The sequence below is a fragment of the Aristolochia californica genome, unplaced genomic scaffold, assembly GCF_029961685.1.
Source record: "Aristolochia californica isolate CCGP_79_NKW_82.1479 unplaced genomic scaffold, dmAriCali1.0.hap1 SCAF_11, whole genome shotgun sequence".
NCBI lineage: Eukaryota > Viridiplantae > Streptophyta > Magnoliopsida > Piperales > Aristolochiaceae > Aristolochia > Aristolochia californica.
Genome location: NW_027181782.1, coordinates 34,119,232 through 34,130,482, shown reverse-complemented (window position 1 = coordinate 34,130,482; position 11,251 = coordinate 34,119,232). Strand labels below are relative to the sequence as shown.

The following is an 11,251-nucleotide window of genomic DNA, read 5'->3' as shown; positions in this document are numbered from 1 at the left end:
CTCTGGAAGGCATAGTCGTCGTCGTCTCTGTCCGAGGTGTAGAGAGAGAGACCAAGGCTTAAGTGAGCGACGTTAGAGAGAGAAAGTTGGCGCAAGATGCTGATCTGTTGTCGAAGGGACAAACTGGTTTCCGGGCCCACCTTTGTTTATTGCGACTTGGCAGATCCAACAACGTGTGCCCTATTCACACTTTAGATACCAGTTGGCAGCTTATACACCAAATCTTAAGGTATATAAGGGAGTCGGCCCGCGATACACGTCTTTAAAAAGGCCAACGACCCGGAATCGGACCTGACTCGGCACTGGAAATCCGCGATGGGTCCATTCTCCAACGTTAATAAGTTAAAGACCAAGGTTTTCTAATTCCTCCCTGGGACCCCACTCAGATACATAAAAATTTTGAGTCGGATTCGAACTCGCTCATCTGGCGAGTGGATTCAATACGAGTAAATAAGAATTCAACTAGAACAAAGTGCTGAGTCCCTTCCTATGACTCAATTCACCCTGTCCAAAATCCAATTCGACTTGCCTAAGTTATTAGTAAACTTAACAAGTCACCCTACCCCATAGTTGACAGGGGAAGTAACAATACAACCCTAGCAACATCTTTCTTACGCGAATTGAACCGTTAGACTTCACATTCTACCATAGTTTTCAACTTGGGTGAGTTGAATCAGATTTTAGATTGGGTGAGTCAAATTGTAGGGAAGGACATGGCTTTTTTGTTCTAGTCAAATCCTTTTTCACTGGATTGGCGGATTAGTAGGAGACTGACCCACCAAATTGTAAAATCATGTTTGAATCGTAAGAAGGGATTCGACTCTTCCATTCTTGGCTAATTCCTTCCGACTCACCCCGAGTCCGATCACTGGACTGGCGAGTACCTATCCAACTCAGATTTTTATGTACCTGGGAAAGAAAAGCCCGGTTTCTCCTGAAATTATATTGACCCGATCCGACCAGATCAACTAAAATGACCAGCCGAGCTGTAAAATCATGTTTGAATGGAGATAGATATACACCGAATCTTGGGGAGGACCCAGTAGCAGTGAGGGGGCAGGCTAGGATTTATTTAGTTACAAGATGGTGGACTGATTGAAATCAAACAGTCTGGAACATGTACAAATGAGAAGTGACAGATTCAAACCAAACAAAATGAATTCAACACAGGATGTTTCAAATAGGCGGCCTTCTGAACAATTTCTCCGAAGAGGGAACCCATCCACGAAATTTCTTTTTTGTTTTTTTCACAAAGAGATGAGATTAAATCCATAAAAAAATAATAATAAACGAGTAATGTGAGATTGGGGTTTGTGGAAAAACAAATAGAGCCATAGAACCATGTAATTCACATGAAAGAGGTGTAGTTTAATTAATGGTTTTAAGACCTAATTCAACTTTAAATAATAGATAATTATCAAACCCATGATTCCACAGCTTTGTTTTACTTTGTTTATTGTGAAAATGAAGGCGCCAGAGCAAGACTGACTGGATAACATTAATTATTTCAAGCTTAAAAAGATCATAGATGGCAGAGGGATGCAGAGGATGTTTATGTTTTCTCTTTATATCGTTCTCTTAATAAATAATGCTCAAAGTCAAGATTTGGCCGGTCCATGACCGGCTGAGGGAGTGTATATTATTCTAAGAAATATAAAAGGCCTTGACTCTTAAACGTAATACAATGAATAAAAGCTGTTTAAAATATTTAAAAAATTATGGGCTACTCACGAGACTCCAGGAATGATCAGTGATTTGATTAAGTTGATCTCACAACGCTCGCATTCCTGCAAGGCAAGGAAAACTTTACATTAAAGGTAAGTTACTGCGTAAGAGATTGGAAGTAAAAGTAATTTCTTACTTGGTTCCTTGATAAACTGAATATTACTCTTCATGGATAAGCAACCGCCTACTGCTTGAACCAGACATGGAATGGGATTTTTCATCTATGAAGCCCAAATAAACAGAGTAAGGTGTAAAATCAAGCACTGAGGTCTGCACGAATAATACTCAGACATTAAATCAGACGTCCAAGGTGAAATCCAGGAATACAGCAAATACAGAGAATCAAACTACTCCAAAGAAGTAGAAGGATGATAGAATGGCCTTCTAATCCCTGGGGATGTTTCCAAAAATTTATATCTTATTATTGACTGCTAGCAGTCTCAAGGAAACAATTTGACTAGTATTTCCCTAGTACTAGTCAATCAGATCTCAAGACATTGCACCTTCTGTTAAGTAAGATACACGTTGAGATGCAAAATACTGGGCCAGAAGATAACAGCCTCAAAGGGAAATGGCAGTCTATGTTTCACCATATGAACCCTCACATTAATGGTGTTTCAGCAAGTCTGCAGCATATCTTTCTATCAAGAGAGTTGAATGCCTATTTTTATGTACCAATTTCAGTAACAATTATCAGGACAAAAGAAAATTAGCTGCCAGGCATATCTATAATGGATAAAATAAAACCAAGCCACTCAAGCAACATAAGCGCTATTTTCTCTGACCAACTGACCTCTTCTGCATCAAGTTTGCCGGATACCCAGTTGCCTAAGAGAGTCTGAGCCAACTAGGAATATACACCTTGGTGTTTGGTATTGGAAGACTACAACTCCTTTATATGCTGTCCTAGGGATTCCATCCTGAGGAAAAGGGCAAAAGAGAAAGGGTTAGTTACAAGAAAGATATGATATAAGCCAATAGTTAGTAAAAAGTTTTTGAGCTGATCGTGGATAATATAGTACAGGAAGTGCTGAATGTCATGGGGTTTTCAGCTGAACATGACAGAAGAGACATGGAAATTCGAACAAAGACTGAGCTCATCTCTTGATTGCACAAAGACCTTTAAAAATGATTATGGCCTACAAATTGCATGATATAAGCAAACAAAATGCAGGAACATGAAGCTAACTTGCCTTCCATTCTTCAAAAATTCCAAACTGGCGGGCAATTCTTTCAAAGTCTATCTGATCATTGTATTGATCCTGACATCACCATCAATATCATATGCCTTGATAACAGCATCGGCTCCATATACAGGTTTTGCCTTTGTGACGAGGTCAGAAAAATATTTCAAAAATTTGTCCTAAAAATGAAGAAAAAAGAACATTAGTACAATAGTCAGTAACTAAAATAATAGACTGAAAAATCTTCTGTCAGGCAAAAGAAGTGTGAAGGAGAACATTTCTACCTCCTCTAGGTAGCTTAAAATCTTTGATTTCCAGTCAACCTGTAATCAAATTAATTTCAAAGATCAATCAGAGAAACAAAACAAACTTCAGAAAAGCCAAACTGAGTGAACTACTCCGAAGTACTTGTCACTTACATGGACATTATTGAGCTTAATAGACTCCAGGTATTGGCTGAAGTATTGCCCAAAACTAGAACCCTGCAATTAAATCCAAATATTGGATATGAAAAGTCAAGTTGTCACTTCCAAGGCAGACATGATACAAGATCTTATAAATATGAAACAAGATAATGCAAAACAATTTTTTGATACAAAAAACACACTAGTTTTTATCAAATTTTGGCTACTCTAGCATCATGAGAGACTTCTTTATTATCTTTCTTATAACATCTTTTGAATGTATGTCTTTTCTAAAACAGTAACTTCAAAATCAAATTCAATTTCTGCTCCATACTAAATAAATCTGAGAAAGCGAAATTGATACCAGTTCAAGCAAAACATAGTCTGCATAAACACACTCTAAAAGGTGCCCAAACTTGATCGCTTAAAGTTCACATACATGCTCACCAAAATTATATGTTCTGCAAACTTCTGGACGAATAAACTGGCGATCTTTGCGTGTCTTCTTTAGCCTCATCCAATCGTCCCAATAAGTATGACCTTGTCAAGGCTTAACAAGTATTTCAATTTTAACATATGACATCAAATATATTAAGACAGGCAAAGGATATGCCTTAGGCCACGTTTGTGATAGTTCATCCCATGTAGATTTTAACAGCATCCACCCCAGTCCAGGAAAGAAATCTGATCGATAAAGAGCCTCTGCAGAAAAATATCGACATTATGCACAAAAAATCAGTTTTCCTTGCAGGTTTCATGCTTCAACTTTTGGATGAAAAATATCATACTTTATTTCCATCCAACTCTCTATCTGAATGGCATTATCTCATCAATCCTTCGGACAAATAATACAAGAATTAAGTGAAGCTGAACAATAATGACAAAAACTACCAGGATCATGCACAAATTGCTTTTGTCCGTTGTCATTCCAGGAAGACACTGCCATGATAGTCCTTCACAACAAAATCAGAAGCATGAGAAAAAGGGAAAAAGTGCTTACAACTCATGAAGGTTCAATCTTAAAATTTGCTAACATAAAAATGGAAACTTATTTATCATTGTCAAGTAGCATTGCTGCTGCTTCAAAATATTCAAAAAAATCAGGGGCTATCTCCATATCATCTGTTACCCAAATAAGAAATGGTTATTGTATGTGACTCTGTAGCACACAGTGATACCAAGAACGTGAATAACAGGTATAGAGCCTCTGACAACCTTCCAATATGATCACCCAGCTGAAGTTATGCTTGTTAAATAGCAGATCCAAAGCCCATTTGACCTGGAGAAAAAGATATAACACAGTAAAACAACAATAAGAAATGAAGCAACAAAGTAAGTTATTATACTTACGGGCAATTTTTTAGTATGCAACAATTTCACCAGGTCTTTCAGTAAGTATTGGCCCAAAATCTAAGTGCTGCAGTTGAACACACCAATTGAGCAATTGGAGGACAGAAGTGGAATAAGAAACACACTAGAATATCATGAGAATATTGAAGAAACAACAATATGGCACAGATATAGCTAGTCTAGATGACAGTTGATTAGCAGAAGTGTATTTAAGTGGTCTGTCATTAATGAGTAAAATATGAAGAATCCGGGCCACCCTACTTGACTAGTTCATGGTAAATGATGAGAATGATGTCTAAATTGCTGGGACTCAGATCAGATATCTCAGATTGTCCAACAAAACCATCGCTTTACATTCTATCGTAGGACATTTACAACGACTATTTCGGATTCATGGTACAAGGAAGGCTTTCATTTTTCAGGCTTCATAGTATGTAACGAAATTGGGTCCTGTATATCATATTGACCAACATATTCTGACAACAACAGAATATACAATTTTGATGATTGATTTCATATTACATTATGCTGCATTGCTGGGATATAGATTAGGTATCTCAGATTGTCCCATCAAAGCAAGGCTCTGAGTTCAACATTCTACGGTAGGACGCATTTGATAGTTACTTCAGATTCATGATACAAGGAACACTCTCATTTTTCAGGCATCATATAATGCAACGGAATTCGGCACTGTTATCATGTTGATCAACATATTCCAACAATTTCACAATGTTTGATTTCATGTGACAGTATGCCATGTATGCCTGAACCTATAAACTGGTAATTTTTATCTCAAGAGAAGGAAAACAAATCGTTGTTTCGTATGTTCATGCATACAGAGGTTAAAACTAAAGGCTACACTTGCGCAGAAATCGATGCTATGCAACTGCTGTAATTGGAGTTTGATGATCCATTGACACTGCTAAATTATTCCTCAAAATAAAAAATCACAATTCACCTGCATATACGTTATCTTGTTGTACCTTAAAGCCATATTTTTAACATTTTGATCCAGTCCATCCTGAAAATCAAGAATAGGTTCAGCAATTCCCACACAAAGAAACCATGTCAATAAGGCTTACAACTAAAAGCTTCAGAAGAAAGAATCTGAACTACCTGGGAAACAAAAAGAGGAAATTTTGACGAAATAGAAGTCTGATATCTGTAGGGAAAGAAGAAAAGGCAAAACCATCTACTTCAGACAAGTCACTAATGTCTTACAAAAAATAGAAGTAACTCTTCCCAAACAAATAATTGACATTTTAAATAAGAGATTCATGTAAAAGGAAAACCTACTTCAAGATAGAGTTCAGTGTCTTTTCTAAATAATCTGGACGAATGCATGCCATTACCACAACAGCTGCTACAGGGACCTGATAAGTTGGCAATCCGGCAAAACTGATTACTATGTGTGATACTTCCCTCAGTAAACCTTATGAAATAAAATTAATTAGATCACGCTTCTTCCAGTTACCTCTTTTTCTATCAATCTCTTGACACCTTTTCCTGAAACATATGAAATAGAACAAGCCACAATAAATACTTGCTATAGATGTAAAATATCAGTCAGGGTACATAATGACACCAGAAAAAGTTACTCGGTAAATTGAGCTTCTATAAACTCGAAATCAGATACTTACTCCGCATAATTTTTTTTGTTTTTTTGAACATACAAAATTTTATCATAGATGATGTTAAATTGGGTCCAAGCCCTATCCCAAAATGACTAGCCACCTTAGGAAACCTCTTTTCCAACTAATAAACTCAAGATCTTTGATCTCACTAATCCATGTGGGACTATTCCTTAACAATAGATATAATCAATAAGCAAATAAGTGGAGGGGTAGAAGGATCAACCCTTGGATGGGGATAGATTCCCCAAATACAAGACCAGTAAGGGAAACCCCACTCTTGGCTAATTTACTAGCAGAACTATTGGCAACAATAAAAGTGTGTTGTCATACAATCTAAACGAAGCAACAGACAGCCTTGATTTCATCTGGTATCGTGTTTATCTTCCATGGGGGAGAGGTATCTTTTTGGAGCCATTTTATAACTAATGCTGAGTCTCCTTCTACGACTACTGAATTAGTTAAGTGCTGAGCATATAATCTGATTCTTGGCAATGCTTGACTGAGTAGTCAAATGAACTTATGGAGTAGCTTCTCCAAGTTCCTTCTTCTGCAATTTAATGGTAATAGTAAATGAATGGTCCACATCAGTAAGCACACATGCAACCAGAATTATGTTCTATATACTGATTTTTTTTACCACATTTTTTTCCATTGTTATCCAACACAACCCTTTGACCCTCTCAACCCACTCCATTTTCTTAAAAACAAAGCACAAAACTTGAACTTCATGGTACTACAAACAAGATTGTTGAAAGTCCAAATCCTTCTTGAGATCCTACGTCAAAAGAAAGCTGACAATAAAGAAAGAGAAACCACAAAGTCCTAATGGATTTTCAAAAATTGCAGTATGCAATCAAATATGGCTACTGATACCTCATATCAATAGGATAACAAAGCCATGTGTTTTCTCATCAAATACAAAAAAAAAAAAAAAATTTACCGGAAGCAAAGAAACGGCCATGGACATTAACTAGTAAGGATTTCATACTTTCAAGATCATGAACAAGAGCCCTCAAATGTCCACATTCTTCATCTTGACGTCTCCTTGCCTCTGCAGATGGACTAAATATTAGGTAAAAAGAACACAGAATCAAATATTACTTGATGACTTACAAGCCTAAAATTAAGTGATCACACACCAGAAATGTTTTTCTTGATGCAACCATTTATCACTTTAACCTCAACATTAATCATGGAAGCAAGTACACTTCAAAGATAATAATGACAAATACCATTGAGAATTATATGCATACTACTATCACAACTTCTAAGGCCACAATTTTTCCCTGTTGCATACTTATTTGGTCAATTAAAAATCGGCTTTGACTAGTACACTGATTTTCAGATTCGACCTGCTCAAAATAAAAGGTAGCCTAATTAGAACAATACGGAACCAACATTCAAAAAAATCTTAGTCATAGCACGTGTGACCTTGAAATTTGATGACATATTGCAGATAATTTATTTTTTTCAGAGAAACAATAGGAAAATAAGTATCCTTGGAGCTAATTAGATAAGTTTAAGTAATTTTAGAATCATTATCAGAGATATGGCTTCAGATAATCAGCAAACTCCTAGTTGAAAGCTACTTGCAAACACATAACCAATGGTTTCCAAATCAAGACAGCAGATGAAATTCAATGAGGAGCAGTGGAAGCTCGTTTTATTCACAATAAAAGAAAGACTTATAGATCCAAGAACAATTCAAATGATTTATTTTATTCTTCACCGAAGATAAAGATTTTTTTATAAAAAACTCTAGTTTAAAAATAATATTTTTTAAATGGGGAATAATGATATTATTGAAAATCAGAAATTACAGAATACAGGTAATGAAATCCATCCCAGGAATTAAAAAGGGAAAGAGGACCTGACAACAAGCTGTTACTGAGAAAAACACCTCTTTGGCAAGTTGAAAATATAAAAGATAAATTAATAAAAAGACAAGGCAAGCAGGAAAAAGATAGAGGATCCCCATAAAGCACCTAAAACATACCTTAAGCATCATAATCAAATAAAAAAAACAATTCAAATCTAAATTCATTATACTACCCACTAAATTTTATCTGGCAGAACTTTTACAGTTTCACATGTGAATTTGCAAATCATATTTTCAGGTTTATATATTTTTTCAATCAATTGGAACACAAAGGCTACAACTTTACCCAATAATAAGTGTATGAAAAGACATAAATCCCCAACTTATTTGTCTTTCATTTTTTTCCTTTTGGCATAGACATAGTGCACAATTGACAGGAGTTGCACGACAAAAAGTGGGAGAGGAAATTTGTCCAGGGATTTATTTACCTCCTCACCAGTCCTATGTTATTCATAAAAATAGTTGAAGAATCAAATACAGAAAAGATTGGAGCGTAGGAATGAATGCTAGAAACTTGCAGCAAGAGTTTGCAACTGTTTCTCATGAAGTTGTTTACCTCTTGGGTATTTGTAATGTATATGAGTGTAAAATGGAGAAATTTTAAATTCTAACTTGACAATAAGAAGTAATTAGTGTTCAAAACTTGAAACAGTTATCTAATAAGAACTTATTCAGAGAGAAACTATGAGGTACATGACCTTGCAAAGAACCAATGGTTCACAGGACATGTCTATAAAGCTTACAAGACCTTAAGATCAAGAGAAATTATGATTCCTAAAGTTGCATCAGATACATAGTCAAAGATCAGTTATCTGTAAAGCTAGACATATTATACAAGTTTTATGTAACTTGATCTTCCAAGTCACTTTTGTCATTAAATATTCTCATAAATGTGACTATAATGTAATAGCAGAAGAAGGGAACAAGAAGAAAATGCTATCATTGTACATAACATACAGCAGCAGCCAGACAATCTGCATACTCCGATTGTGTAGAAAAAAGTCGTATCTAACAAAAAGGAAAGAAGGACACCAAGTTATTCAGATGCGAAATAGAGAAAAAATTTCAGGCAAGTGCTAGCATCTTCTTTTTTTAAATTAAAGAAATTCAAAAGGAAAGGTATACTAACTATTTCAACTAAAACGAAGTGGTGGTCTTTTTCTATTCCAACCAGAAGTACAAACTTGCTTAAATCAATCAACGACCGCCATTATTAACAGTTTCAGCCTTTAAATTGCTACCTTGTTTTTTTTTGCTTGCACTAACAGCTATAGCCAAGAACCTTAAAACCAAAGAAATTGCAGAAGGAAAAGCTCCCTACGATACAAATCTCATAATTTTTTCATGTTATTCTTCCTACTTGAAGGAATATAATCTATGCCAAAATGGCTAGTCAAAGTTAGGACACTTATTATATATAATAGACACAGGATATTTCTAATTCTTGATCTATGAGGGACTATTATTAGCACTCACCCTCATGTTGTAGGGACCTCTTTAGGGCTCTTACACGTTAGATAATCCTACTCTGACACCATGTTAAGGTTGTGTCCAAGTCCATTCTAAATGACCAACTGAAGCTAGGATTGCTATTCCCATGTAATAATCATAGGACGTTTCTAATCCTAGATCCATGTGAGACTAGTCTTAACAATATCAAGCCTAATTTCACAGGGTTTTAACTTGCTGAGTTGTATGAACTTTATCTGCTTTTGGTTTAGCGTCTATGCATGGCTGTCAACACTGCATAAATACCAAATATACATGGCTCTCCGAAACTGTCGAGTCACGTATTCAAGCAAACAGTCACCAGCAATAGAACCAGTTTCCATAGATCAAACCGAAACAATAAAAGTACCACAGTTCAAACAATAATGAACCAAAGTTAAGAAGCATTGCAATATTGAACCAAATTTCAATGATCACAATATGCTTCTTAGAAGGCATAAATGACTACAATATGAAAATTATCTGGACTACGATTTAATAAATAACTACACCACGACATGCAATCATAGACCAAAATTTCTGAGGAAAATAACTCTCTCGATCGAGCCGAAAATCAAAGTCTCTGAATAGCATTATAACAGAGTTAAACACACATTTGGAAGCGTTCGACCGAATTTCGAAGATGAAACCGGAAAATCGTTCAATATATGCGTACCTGGATTAAGATGAATGCAGCTGCGGCGGCCAGAAGAAGGATTTTGAAATCACATAAATTTGGCGCCATTCTCGTAGTACGGAAATGGCAAAAATTTGAGATATTCGATCTCCGAAACCGGAATAATAAAGTGTAGATCTGCAATCGAGAGTTGTCGTTTCCACTCTCTTAACGAAAAGTCGTGAAAAATGTATCAGCTCAGTAGTATGCTGGAGGACAACGAACAGAGACCGTGATTGTCTCCAGCGCGGTTCTAATTTTCAAACTCGATCGTGGACTTAGAGCTGGCAGCTGGTAATAATTCGATCTTCAATTGGCCTTGGATGACCATATTTTAAATATTTAAAATGATAATTAATAATCCATTCTCAATTATATTTATAATTATGATATTTAATTAGTCATATTTAAAAATACAACATATAGAAGGACCATATTTAAATGTTGCTTTTAATTAATAAATATTATTAGAATATAGGAAGACCATATTTAAATGTTGCTTAAGATTTAAAAAAATAACTAAAGTATCATCATAAATAGACCATAATAAAAAATAAAAAATAAATTTAAAATTATTTTTTAGTTAAAACTACATTATATTAGATAAAATTAGAAACAGGTAAAAATAAAAGAGGAAAAGTGGTGGGTGGGTGGATAAATTTGGAATGCTTAGAGCATTTTAAATATATCATTAATAATCAAAATTAATAAATGTCTAATATTTCAGGGTATCTAAATAATGATTAATCATTTATCTTCTGTTAACTACTAACGGTAAAGATGACCAACCAGGTAACGTCTCAAGAACATCTCACCCAAATCTCCTCTCACCATATTTGTTCGAAGTCGCTCGATGAGGTGTAGATGACCATTTGCGGGCGAGCGTCGTCTATTAGAGATTTAGTCTCACA

The 11,251-nt window shown here is 35.4% G+C and overlaps 1 pseudogene; it reads right to left on the bottom strand.

Annotated features, from left to right (window-relative positions):
• Window positions 1-1,630: 1,630 nt before the first annotated feature.
• Window positions 1,631-7,491, bottom strand: LOC137943832 (alpha-1,3-mannosyl-glycoprotein 2-beta-N-acetylglucosaminyltransferase-like; annotated as a pseudogene).
• Window positions 7,492-11,251: the final 3,760 nt, after the last annotated feature.